Source organism: Lycorma delicatula, chromosome 4 (assembly GCF_047948215.1).
Source record: "Lycorma delicatula isolate Av1 chromosome 4, ASM4794821v1, whole genome shotgun sequence".
In the NCBI taxonomy this organism is placed as follows: Eukaryota; Metazoa; Arthropoda; class Insecta; order Hemiptera; family Fulgoridae; genus Lycorma; species Lycorma delicatula.
In genome coordinates this window covers 217,219,354-217,234,190 of record NC_134458.1, presented here as the reverse complement: position 1 = coordinate 217,234,190, position 14,837 = coordinate 217,219,354, and the positions used below count along the sequence as shown (strand labels likewise).

At 31.7% G+C, this 14,837-nt stretch overlaps 1 pseudogene; it reads left to right on the top strand.

Annotated features, from left to right (window-relative positions):
• LOC142322803 (protein argonaute-2-like) overlaps nt 1–7,963 on the top strand; it is an 82,475-nt pseudogene extending 74,512 nt beyond the window's left edge.
• The last annotated feature ends 6,874 nt before the right edge of the window (nt 7,964–14,837 follow it).

Here is a 14,837-nt window from a genome sequence, read left to right as displayed (position 1 = left end):
ATAAGGGCCTAAAACTTATATAACTAAAGTTTTTTGATATCGCCAACCATTGGCCCAGGGTGTGTAAAAATGTAGTTTTGAAGATAAAAAGTTATACTCTCCCTAGGCACAGTAGGCAATCGGTTTAAATTAGTTGTTAGTGCTCCAAACATTACCTAAAACTTCTGTTCTTTAAGAATTTTTGATATGACCTACCCTTACGACAAGGGATGACCAAAATGCTCCTGAAGTTGTAAAAAGATAGGGCATGTTATATGCTAAACATGTGAAACTTTTTTCACATGCAACTATCGTCATATTGAGTAAATTTGAAGTATTTCATAACTTTAAGGTGGAAATCTTTTTTTAACACTGATGAAATCTACCTCTGCCTTACAGCGTGCGGAAGGGATTTTTTTTTATTCAAATATTTATTTAATTCCTGGTTCAGATGTTTATTTAAACATTATAAATTGTCTAATATTTTACATTATTCATACATGTGAGGTGTTTACATGTGCAGTATTCATTCAACCCAGATGTAAGGTTTTTTGAAAACATTTTTTTTTTTCAGATGGCTTAGGATTTTTTTAAAAGTATTCAAGTTGTTAGGTGGATTTCCCCCAATCAGCATATTACACAATCTCCTTCTGGACATGGTGCTTCACAAAATTGGTTAACAGATTTGGTTATTACTTCAACTTGTTTCTGGAGTGTAGGGCCATTGATGATGTGTTTTATAGTTTGCTCCAGGTACAAAGCTGAACATACTAAAGCAGTAAAAAGCTTGCGAGAATCAATTTTGTTTTTGATCTGCAACTAAATTGGAAGACCAAAAGGTAGTGAAACATAGTTGCTGGCTTCCTTAGATTCTTAGCCTGCGGAGGATGGCTGAGGGTGTCTGATGCTATTATAGAATAGCAACCCGTGTAGCTAGGGGCCTGCCTGGGTGCTTACTACCTACCAAGGTAGGTGTTTTGGCATGACGTCCCAGTAAGCTTAGATATTTGCTGTTAGGATGAGAATGGATCTTTGGATAAATGTGTGATGAAGCTGCAATATGGGAGGGTGTAGGCATTACCCAACTTCTGAAAGCAGACCAGAGCAGAGAAAAATATGGTAAGTTTTCATTAGAAGCTTATTAAATTTGTGAATCTGTTTCTTGATTTTTGAGTAAACAAGAAGACTTTGAGTAAATTGAATTGCAAGACAGAATTATTTTTGCGATCAACATTTTGTTTTATAACACAAAACGTAATTGGTGTGAGATTAGTACTTTTGGTGTCTAAAGACTCAACCAAGTAATGATCTGAGTGCACATTCTAATTGAAGTTAGATAAGGAAAGAATTTTTGTGTAAAACCTTCAGTGTTAGAGGAAGGCATGGGGATCACACTTCTGCAAATCGATTTATTTGTTTGAGAGTTCTAAGTTATGGTAGGTGGATCATGGTTGGAAGAAAGCAATGGTAAGTTGTGTAAATACAATGATGGAAATGTCTGCAGAGGCATTTGCATTGTTGGCTTCCTGACAGAGGCCAGACTGATGACTGTGAAGTGTTAGCTGTTTAAGAGGGTCTAAAAGATGACCTCTGGTGAAATGGTAAAACCCATAAGGACTAGGAATGGAGGGGGATATGTGGGGAGGGACTGGGATTATCACAAGGCGGAAGGGGTCTTCCCCTATGGGGGTCAGGATGTGGTAAAGAGCTTGAGCTGTACTGCAAACCGTTTAAAAAAATAAATAAATGTCACAAATGACTGACAAAGTACACTGCACAACATTGAAATAAATATAGTAAACAGAGAACTAACACTTCTGTTAGCCATTAAGTTAAAATAAAAGTAATCAAGTATGTTTAATTTGGTTTAATAATTAATTTTATTTCATTTCTAATTTTTACATTTTTCATATGTAAAAAAAAAAAAAAACTAGTAAAATAACTTTGATGTATAAATAATAGAAACACTTTTTTTGGAAATACAGTACTATGCTGTACATTTCTATAAATGTAAATAATATTCTACCAGGGCCAGGTCATCTGCAAAACCTACAGCCGTAACCCCTTCCGGATACCCGATTCTCAACACAACATCATATGTGATGATCCATAGCAGAAGACCGAGAACCGAGCCCTGTGCGACACATCACCCTCTAACTCATGGGTAATTTGCATTACTTCAGAGTTGGCGGCTACATACCTACGGGACAGGTACAGATTTATGATCCGCTGGAGTACGCACTTGCACCACGTCTCCCCACTTCATCATGAGTCACTCGCTAGCGCAGGCTATAGCAAGCGTTTTCAACAACCGGAATCATCCTGATACGCCAGGATCCAGCAGCAGCCTCATCGACCAGCTTCATTACTCGGTTGAGAGAATGCACTGTGAACCTACCTTTGCGAAAACCATACTACCTACCCTAGCATGCAACTCGGTCGTCAATCTACCCACAAGAAGGCGCTCGAATAGCTTATCAAGTGTACTCCGTAGGCACAAAGGACGGTAGCCAGTGACATTAAGTTCCTGATTCCTACCCTTTTCCAATAGCACCAACCAAGCATCTGGCACAAAGTCATGTGTAAGCAGTAGTTAGCAGCATCTTGTAGCTTTTGCGGGACTACATTGACCAGGTCCTGCACTGCATCACTCGGTGCTTCTAGATGGACTAAATGGTGATGCCTTCTAGTCCAGGACTCTTCCTGTGCCTAACCCGCATGGTGGCAGCTGTTACTTCATCCCGGTTAAAGAGAGGCACTGAACCTTCCAGAGCGATTTCCTGCCAAGGCACTCAACAGCCTTTGGGAATAGTTTTTCCAAACAATCCACCAAACTCATGGCAGAACGAGGAGGGAACGACCAAACTTCTTCATTACTATCTTGTAGCTGCTCCCCCACATGTCAACATCAACCTCACAGAGCTGGTCAGCCCACATAGCTCTCTTAGCCCGATTAATATCTGCCCTACACAGACGCCTGGCTTCATTACGTATCCCTCTAGCATGAAAGATGCCTGGGTGGACATCACCCCTTAACAACCTCTGCAGTCGCCTTGTGCTCTGAGGCACTCACTATGTAGCTTCGCACCTCCTGCACTATTTAAGTTACCTCCTCTGGCATAGTAGCATTTCTTAGCCCGTCATATGAATTATTGTAACCTCAAACAGTTGGACATTAATTAACTCTTGGAATACTTTGTTTTTATCAAATAAACTCATCAGCGGTTACGGTAAAACTTAATTTACGGTTAAATATTTATTAACAACATGAATAATGTACATAAAAACCCCGTTACCCATTATTTAAAGTAAACACATATATATATTGTTATAGTTAGTGTTAATTTTTATAAATATTAGTGTAGCTGACATGTAAATGTTAGTAGTTTTTTTTTATACAAGAAAAAATGTACAATTTCGTTATATACATATTTGCTGACTGGAATCAAAACAGAGTGACATGACAAACAAAGTTTTATTTCTAAAAAACCAAGTAGGATTCTTTAAAAATAATATTTTATTTGTTTGTAATGACACACCACCACTGGTTAAATAATGAATAGGCAAATATGATGATATGGAATATCAAATATTTGGTTTCTTTCTGGATGACCTTGTAATTGTAATAACTACATGCACAGCGGGCATCAAGTTAAAACCCATGAAATACCTTAGAGAAGACAGATTCAAAGATAAAGGTACAGAATGATGGTGTAATGAATGACTAAAAGAAACCAGAAAAGATAAACAAAATCTATGTAAAAGGGTTCTTCAAAGTCCCTAGTTCAAAGATTATTATTTACAAATCCATCCCTAATCCAATCAGGACTTAAATGGCAGCCGATTACTGGGAATATTAATAAAATCCAATGTAATTATTTACGTTTTAAATTTTCCCAGCTCAGAGATTTAGCTTGGTCCATTACAAATAACAATGTACGTAACTCTCCTCATACTTAGAGTAACAGAAGAAATCTCAATTTTTTAATCAAAACCCAACAATCATCCAAATGTTCCGACAATTAACCTTTTAAACCATTTTTGCCACTTACATTCTACCGACCTTTTTCAAAATTCAAGATTTTTAAGAATAAATCCTTGTAAGAGAAGAATGAAATAAATATTTGTTAACATTTGCTGTTGAGCTTCTCTCCTTCAAGACATTTAACAACATTCATTCACCTCATTTATACATTATCATGAACAAACAAATTATAGATATCTACTTGCATTAAAAAAGTTTATATCAGTTGATATTTATTTTGAACATATTCTAAAATTTGTTTATACCGATTTAAAAAATAATGTCATCTGACACCAGTGTGAAACAGCTGTAAGGTAAACTATTTCCTTACTCAGTTCCTGTTCGGTCATCTCTGCTTCAGGTTGTATCTGCTCACAAGGGCAGCAAGTAAGATTTGTGTTTCTATTGTGACACCCTTGATGATGTTGAGCACGTGATCTTAGTGTGTCAAGTGGATGAATCAAAGTTCAAATCCTAGGAAAGGCAGTTACTTTTATATGAATTTGAACAATAGATCATGGATACCAGTGTTGTTTGGTAGTTGGGTTTCAATTAACCACACATTTCAGAAACGGTCTACCTGAGACTGTACAAGACTACATTTCATTTACATTCATATATATACTCTGAAGTAATACCTTACGATGGTTCCGGAGGATAAAATGAAAAAGAGTAAGGAGAGGCCTGACGGGGATGTATGAGTTCTATCAGTACCCGTGGGTTCCACTGTGTTCCTTGCCGACCACTTTCTGACAGGTCCGGTCTTCAAGAGTTATTTGTGGGGGAGGGAGTTTAGATGATAAGAGCCTACACAAAAAAAAAACAACAACTAAATTCTTATAATATGTCTGAAGTACGTTTTTTTATAGAAAAAAAAGATAATAAATTTGGTTCGGTTTTGTTACGGAACTATGAGTTTTTAAATTAATATCATCTTCGACAGTCATGGAAAAAAAGCTGTAATACAAATAATTAATAACATGTTCAACTACTACATTTTTGGATTACTTTTATATATAACGAAAACATTATTATTATCTTTTCATCTGAGAGATATTTCACATCCGGAACTCCAGTACGAGAGGCCATTGAGGCATATCTCATTTAGTGATGTGGTACATTTAACACAGTCTGTACAATCCTACACTTCTCCAGAATTACCGATCTTTTGAAATTTTAAGTTTAGGATCCAGGGAATGACTTTACCGAGTTCAGTCTGTAAATTTCCTTATACCCTATTGCCTTTGTACAGCTTTGTACAATGATGATGTTTCAGATCTGGAGAGAAAATGTCACTTCATTGAAGCAATGTGTCTGTTACAAAGTGATTTTAGGTCGAGGCGGCCTCTATCATCTTCTTTAAGAGATATACAGACATTTCACTTCGGATTTTGGGTGATGCATTCTGTATTTTGTCATCGTTGTGCGTACAAATATGTTTAGGTTTTCAAGATGTCTGGGATCAATAAACAACTCCAAACAAGTATATGAAAACTTTATTATTATTATTATTATTAAATGCCGGCTTAATATATATTTTTTTTTAATAAATTACAATCGGTTCTAAGAATTTTATGAAAATTTCTTTACATTTTTTATTTTTACATTAAACCACTTAACTTTTCCGTGAATGAGAAATTATTTAATAAGTATAATGTGCAATATTATACGTATGTATATATATATTTTTTTCCAAGATTATATCGAGATATCGTAGGTATTAAAATATACATTTGCATGTGTTGGCATCACTGATAAAATTGTGGGAAAGCTTTGTTAGGAAGATATGTTGTAGATGCTCTAATTTTATTATTGTGTACTTGTTGGTGGTTACTTTGTTTATCTGACTGAGTAAGTAATGTTATGCTATTCTAATATAAATCAATAGAATTTAAGTTTGAGTTTTTTTTATATTGATAATTGGTAGCGTGAGCTTTAACCAGTCATGTAAATTCATTTTAGTTCGTTGTAAAATCGTTTTCCTCAAAAGGAAAGTTCAGCAACTTGTATAATCACATTTAAAGTGTGAGACTGTAAATTTCATTTACCCCATGAAAACACAAACTGAACTTCAATTTCACAGTCCTTCAGAAATGATTACACATATATCATATTTTAATGCCCCAATCTTTAATGCTGTTACAGTTAAGTTTATCTATTGTGCCAACTTCCTCGAACTTGGCAGGATGAGTTGCCAGATTTGTTTTACTCCCAACCTTACTTCTAAGGCAATGATGCAACTAGCTACCGTTAAGAAATTTCTGTCTAAAGAAAGAATAGATTTTTAGTACATAATTATTAATAGTACTTGAACATTAATTCTTCCTATTGTTTATTAACTTTTAATTTTTATTAGGTAACTTGTAGTTAGAAGTGATTATACATTGATTGAATAAATCCATGATCACTAAATGTGAGTGCTATCATATCCTTATTGATGCTAGGAGACTTGAGGGGTTGGTCACCTCACTTTAATTCAAGTAATTATAATGTATTATTAAATTTAAAATTTACTATAAAATATATATATATACACACACACACACACATATAATTTGAAATGTATGGCATGATGTAGAACAAAGATGTGTGTAAACAAAGATTTACAAACCAATATTATGAACCTATTTTACCGACATATAATAAAAAGAACTTCAGTGAACCTGTGCTTATTGACATTTATATATTTAAACCAGCTTGCATTGTTTTTTTAATTCTGCTTTTTCATTAATGCTAAGTTAGTATTTTTCCCTTTTTTTTGTAACCTTTATTATTGTGGGCATGTTGAAAAAAATAAGTATTCTAAAATGGGGCGTACAAATAGAAAAAGTTTTTAGATAACAAGAGTGTGGGCTGGTGGTTCAGCTTATAATGGGATTTATTAATATCTTTTTAGTGGGGGGTTCCTCCATTAAATCCAAAATGGCACCTTCCAACTCGTGATGTTTTGTAGTAAACTGTAATTAAACATATTTATTAAATAAGTAACTTATTTGTATATTTTTAGTCACAGCAGCCAAGTGTTATAGTGAGTGTTCAAATCTTATAACTGGGAGATCTTTATTTCTAGTTCTTAAATAAGAAATAGCAAGGTGATCTCTGAACAGGATGCAGATAAATAATTTTTGTTTTAATTTAATTTATTTAAAAATTTATCTTCAGAGTAATTATTTATTATTGCCAACATAAATGAATCAATATCAAATATAACCTCATTCAAGCTACTATAAAATATAAAGAACTATCGTTAGGTAATTATAAGAAAGGTGTTTATGAGCGGTGTTTGGAAGAATCTATTTAGTAATGTTAATTGTGTTGGGATCCATACCAAATTCTTGTAGCATATTAAATAAGGAAGTGTTATTGATTGAGTTGTTTGCCTTTTTGTAATCTACGAAGACAGTTGCTTAGTTTTTATGCCTTGTCATTTTTCTCCTTATTATTGTTTTAAGGTTTGAGATTTGTTCTGCACATGATCTTACTTTTCTGAATCCTTCTCTGTATTCTCCTAGTTGTTAAGTATTTGATTAATTCAGCAATATTTTGAAAGGTAAATATTTTTGTTTGTCAGAGGTAAGAAGGAAATACTTTTGTCTTTATTTAGTTGTGTTTCATCTGCTTATTTGTATAGTCGATGTATTAATGCATTTTTTTCAATCTTGAGGGATTTTTCAGATTTCCATATCTCTTCTAGCAAGTTCTCAGATTTTTCTTGGTTGTTTTCATGATTGTTTCTGTAATTTGCTGCAGTAAAATTATTCCTTGCTACCTTGTTATTTAATTTCTAGCTGATTTTGTGTGTTTTGATTTAATTATTTTGTTTGGATTTTTCAGTTCAAGTTGCTAGATTTTGGAATTGAATTGTTACCTTGGCTTCGTTGTAGTTTAATAATCTTTCAAAGTACTTGCTGGAATTTTGCAATTGTCTTTGCTGTTGTGGCCTAATTTTCTATTTTTACCCTAAATCAAAGACTGTACAATTGCTATTTGGTAAGTATGTTAAATTTTAAATTGTATTTATTTATTTAATTGATATAGACAGGCATGAAACCCGTGAATACAAAATAATATTAAAAAAACCAACCTAATTTCATAAAAAAATTATAATTCATAAGTTAGAATAGCTCTTGATAAGGTTAAGGTATTAAGTGTACTTTACATAGTATAGGTGGCATAGTAATAGATAATCTATGTGAGTTGATTGAACCATGAACATTTTGAAAATTATACCAATCAATGTAGTTAGTATGAAAGTTTAAAAACTGCAATAAATTAGGTTAGTCAAAATAATTACTAAAAATTTTAGTAGCAAATATTTAATCTGTCCTGATCAGAAATTACTTATTTCTTGGTATTTTTAACAAATTAAAAATATGAATAAAATTATGATTGGTAATGTGCATAGAATCACTGATTTTATATGCAGCACATGTAAAAAAAAATTCTATGTGGTATTTCAGGTAATTTTAATTGCAAGTCAGCAAAAGGTCACCATACAACAGAGTTTATTAATTTTAATTTAGTACTTCATAAATGCATGACCTAAAATTTTAATTAAAATTTGTAGAGAATCTCTTAATAAAATTTATCATTTTTAGTGACTTACAGTATTACCAGTTTATTCATTGAAGGATAACTTGCTACCAAAACACAGCTAAGTCTTTAATAGAAGATACCTTTTGTATTGCAGTATTATTTTATATTATTCAGCTGCACAATTATATCAACATTTTCAAACCTTCCAAATTGAATATGAAATTAATTTTTTTAAAGTTAGCAGAAATACTATTTTTGCTCACAATTCAAGTTGATTGGAAGTAATTGAATATCAACTAGATTTGTAATCGGCTTAAACAATTTCATATATCATCTGCAAAAAATTAAAAAAATGAGAATAGCCTATGAATAAACAGTAATTTATAAATACAATGAAAATTTGGGAACCCAAATGCATGCCTTGTCTTAATCCATATCTAGCACAAATAGGCTTAGAGATAAAATTATCAATTTTAACATAAGGAATTCTGTTTGTACGAAATGGATGTATCCAAGACAACAATTTATTATAAAATTCACACGCAGCAGGTTTTTTAATAAGTAATTTGATATTAACTACACCAATGGCACAACAAAAATCAGTATAAAATGATTCAAGATATGAAAGAATGATTGAAGAGCTAAGTTAAAAACTATACAAAAAGACAGAGCGTTTCTTCACTAAAAGAGGATGATTATATTCTGGGCCTACAAAAGAGTTATCATTAACTCAAATGGCCTTTTCAGTATCATTCTCAGTTAAAATAATGCAGGAATCGTTACAGTTAAATGTAATTTTAGTTAAGGAAAACTCGTTAATATAGACACTTTCACATTTTTAAGCGAAAAGATTATATAATATTGGCGCCCTTATTAGCATACTCACTTCAAAAAGCGTACAAGATGGATAAGATCTGCTGTTGTCATTTTTATTAGCAAATTTAAAAAAAAATCTTTGACTAACAGTATTGCATACAATTTCTTTCTAAATAATTCTTAATAATAAATAGATTACGTTTTTGAAGCTTATGGAATTTTTTGTTATTAATAATTGCGATAATAATTTCACTAGAGAACTGCTTGTAGTTTTGGTAGATGACATTCAACAATATTACTGTATTATAATTATAATAATTTAACTGTGGCTGTGCTGTTTGTGTATGGTAAGTGAATTACATATACAATTTATTTTACTTTTATAAATTGTACAATAAATCATAAACATATTTACTCTGTAGCATTTATTTATTGTTTGTTATTACAGAAAATAAATTTCGTACACCTGGAAGAGAAGGCTTGAGATTATGAATAGTGACAGTCAGAAAAGATTTGTTATGGTTGAAGAGACCATCTCGGTTAAATCTGAAAATTTAAAAGTTGAAAATGAAGTGGTAAGTGGTCGATTTTGTATACAGTGGTACACCAATTATCCAGATGGACATTGCAAGGCCAAATCTGGATAATTGAAAATGGTAATTTAAAAAAGGTTGTGGTATATATTGCACATATAATTCTATATTTAATGGGCAATACAATAAGTAAAAAAAATAAAAGTAAAAAGTAAATGTGTTTCAGTTAAATTAAGAAGAAATTTGGAAAATGAAAATAAAATGTACGGTGTAAGAAAAAAGAGATAGTAAAATGTTGCAAAAAATACAGTATATAGACATTTGCTTTTATAATCAGTTTTACAAATGTCGGTATAAATATATATATATATATGTAATTATTATGTTTTTACTAAATGAATTGCAAATAGGCAGTTAAATAACCCAGTATAATAAAGATTGATTATAGGAATTGTAAAAATTCCTATTTAAACCATATGTCACAGGAATGGTACGCCTGAGTGTACAAGACTACACATAGTTTATATGTCATAAATACCATCCTCATTTAAATGGACGATGGTGGGGTAGCTTTATTGTTCACTAGTTGGTTACTAGTTTCAAAAAGAGTAATGACAATATTAGTGGTGTACTCATGATTAGGAGTTTTTACAATTTGTGTGCCTGCACCTACGTATGCTATCAAATTTTATTTATATATATCCAGTTTCTGGCTCTGAAATGTCTTAATATCAAAGTGTGCTCTTTTTATTCTAATAAAGTGAATGAAATTTAGCCTATCTTTCCAGTAAACTTTCATCATCTGCTACAGTTTTTTCAGGTATATATACATCTCTGAATTTTTTAACAAGATAGTCAATAATCGATTTTATTTTTTGGAGATTTATTAGTATTATTATCATCATGAGTAAAATTGAGGAAATACAATAAAAGTTTGATTCTTTGGGCTAAAACTTTTCCAAATCCATGAGTTGTAAAAAGTAGATTCTTTGTGTAATAACTTTCATTTTGTGGCTTTCAGGTAATTCCTGATAGCGTATATACAGCTACAAACAAAAGCATGTCATAATTATCAGTCTGTTTCCACAGGTGAAACCTCAAAAACTGGTTTAGTAGTTTTTTTTTAAATAAATCTTTGACGTAAAGATTAGTCTGCTTGACATAAAGAATGTCAACTAATTTATTTGTAAAATATAACTCTAATAATGAATATACATTGTTAGGACATATAGAATAGAGAAACAATATGATACTACCGCTTCAGCAATAAATTAGAGTAAAAATGGAACTAGACTCACATATGTTACAGTAACCCAATAAAATGTGTCAATTCATAATGATGAGTTATTTCATCAGTGGCACTTTTTAGCAAAGAAGTGGATGACAAATTATTTCGTCAAGGAAATTTTTATCAGGGTAGTTATTTGATGAGTTATTTCATCAAAAACTATGAAGGGGGTTAAATAACTTGCTATTAATTGTCAGTATTTGGTGTCATAAGTTTACATGATTTATGTTTGGTTGAATTGTAGTTTTAATCTCGCTTGTCTAATCTAATTGCTTTTACATTCCTGTTATTTCCCTTTTTCAGTTACTTTTTCTTTCATATCGCCTTCATTATTTTTAAGTATTTTACTTTTTTCTTCTGTCCAGGTAAGAAATATTTCTTCTACAGTTTCCCCCCCCCCCCGGAAACCTGAAATATTTTGCAATTGTCGTAGTAAATGTTCTTTGATGTATTTTTCTGTTATTATTTTTTAGATTTTAAAATGTAGAAATAGCTTGTTAGGGTTCATTCTTTGTAGATGACCATAAAAGGTGATTTTTCTTTTTCTGATTAAATCGAACACTTTCTCCATGTTCATTATTGTGTCTTCTTTTCTGTCTTTGATGGGCTGAAAGACTTTTTTTTTAAATATTGTTCATTCACTTGTCTATTAGAAGTTGTCAGATGTTCAGTGGGACATAGAGCTTCTGATCAAATGACTGTTCAGTAGTGCCTTATTTTAGCATTCAGTGATAGTAATTTTCTGCTACAGGTGTTTAGTTAATTGATAGATTAGCCACTTTACTGTGTATGGACCTAACGGCTTCTTTTTCAGGGATGTTCGACTTCAATAGTCTCCTCTGGGTATTTTAAATCTTCAATTTCAGTAATTTCCTGTGTTATTAATTTTTTAGACAGCTAATAAAATATCATTATAAGAAATTTATAGGGTTTACTTTTATAATTTAGTAAAATTAAAGGGAAATTTAGAAACGTAACCAGACAACAGTACTGTCTTTTCATAACTTCAACTTACAGGAAGAAGAGCCTTAATTTCCTTCTGAATATGAAAAATCTTCTCACCAATTTATTTTAAAAATATTGAAATATTCTCTTTTATGGAAACAACATTCGTCTGTTGCAGAATTTTTAAATAATAATAATTATAAAAAAAACACAGTTTATCTGCATTCTGATCAAAATGTATTTAAATATATGCTCAAAATAATTTTTAATAGCGCCCTTAGAATTGTGGATTATCTTTTTGTGATTTTTTATTTTTAAATATTTACCTTAACATTATTTCATGTGTTTTATATAAATAGTTAATATAGACTTTGATCGCATCTATTTTTATCTTATAATTTGTTTTTCTTTAATCTATTTTATGATGACAGTATATCTTGATAATAGACAAATTTACAATGGTATAATTAAGTTTGTCAGAATAAAAAAAGATATTTTATGGAATATTAATTAATTTCAACATTTTTGTAAGGTTTTTTTTCATCTTATTTTTATAGGAATCTGAGATCTCATTAAATGATGACATTCCACCTCGGATTAATCTTAAAATTAATGATGTACACACTGTAAAGGAGGAGGAATTTTATCCAGGTCATGTAAGTATTTATAATTATTGGATATTGTAACATACATGGTGAGGTTGGACAGAAACCTGAAAAAGAAACTAAATTATGAAATATAGGTAATAGGAACTATGGTAACTAAAGTACACACGCCTTTGACAATGAAAAATTCATAACTTATTTCTTTGCAATGGCGGCAGAAATATTCAGTAATGAAGTAGAAGAATAAATCTATCTTTTCCTTAATGAATTTCTTTAATTCACAACTTCACCCATTTTGGGAGTGAAGAAACAATGAATATTTTTAATATCTTAATGTTCAAGGGAGCTAGGGCCTCGGTTAATAGCTTAAAACCTTCTCTGGGGTAACACAATTGTATTCTGAAATTTAAAAGTAATCAGTCAGTCAGGTTCGTCTCACATGATGCATGAGCAAACAGACAAACTATATATATATTCCCAGTTTGAATTTTCAAAATCGGTTTATTGTTTTCTGATATAAGAGCACCACATTGCACCTCCAAAAAATTTCCCCAGGGGCACCCCGTTTGTTACCAGTTCGTAGTAATGATTGGGCTAGTCTCCCATGAGGTGTCCGTATACCTCACCACTCTAGCCTCACATGCAGTCCCCAAGAGAAGGTCATTATTGTTAAACAGAAAGAAATTGTTCAAAATTTAATATTACTCATTATTTTTGTAATATGTTTCAGTCGACTGATATGATGCATTCAGTTCAAACTCACCTCACACAGTGATGACTCACAGTTCATTAAAGATTGTGCTTCAACCGGAAAATCTCTACTACTACAGATATATATTCATATATATTTTTTTTGAGATTGAAAACATATCTAAAAACCTCAGTTATGCTGAGAAATGTGGGTAAAAATTTAGTTGAAATTGATTAAGGAGTATTTTGTTTAACCCAAACAAACAAAAACCCTCTGCCTCTTTATGTAATAGTATAGATAGAGATAGGAAGTATTATCAGCAAATACTGCTTTGTTAAAGTGAAGCTTAATTCTATTAATATATATTAAATTAGTTTTAAGTTCACCCAAAAAGATTTTTAATTTGAAAAAAATTAACAGATTGCTGGGGCATGCAGAAATAAGAAAATGAGTGAAAAATCTCATACACAACCCAGCAGCTGTTTTTAACATATGAATAGATGTTTTTAACAACTTTATGTATTCATTCAGAACAAATAAATTTTGCTGCTTTTGTAAAATAAAGCTTTAGTTGCTTTTATAGACAATTAAAATCTAAACCATGGATACCTATAGACTTTGATTGTTGGGGTTCAATAAACCATATGTTACAGGAATGTTACGCCTGAGTGTACAAGACTACACATTGTTTACATGTCATGCATATCATTCTCATTTAATTGGACGTTCATGGGGTAGCTTTATTGTTCACTAGTTGGTTACTAGTTTCAAAAAGAGTAATGACAATAAAAGTGGTGTAGCCATGATTAGGAGTTTTTACAATTTGTGTGCCTGCATCTACGTATGCTATCAAATTTTATTTATATATATCCAGTTTCTGACTCTGAAATGTCTTAATATCAAAGTGTGCTCTTTTTATTCTAATAAAGTGAATGAACTTTAGCCTACCTTTCCAGTAAACTTTCATCATCTGCTGAAATTTTTTCTGGTGTATATACATCTCCGAATTTTTTAACAAGATATTCAGAAAGAAAGTGTTCAAATTTTATTTAATATTACTCATTATTTTTGTAATATTTTTCAGTCGACTGAAAAATATTCGACCAGAAACCACTGTGAACACATGGTCCAACTCTCACCGAACAAGAGCATCAAGTGCATGACCCCCAAGCGAGTCCAAACCATCACATGCCAATTCTTCCTTCCACCTGGGACACATGAAAAAGATGCGCTCCATTGTGTTAGTTTCTTCACAATACTGACATTGATCTGTACACCTCCTTCCAATCCTGCAGACGTAGACCCCAAATGACATATGGTCTATTGACCAATACAGCACCTACTTCTGGGATCAAAATATAGCTCTAATGTCCTTTTGGATTCTTCCACCTCCTGCTATTCAATAAACATACGGGTCCTT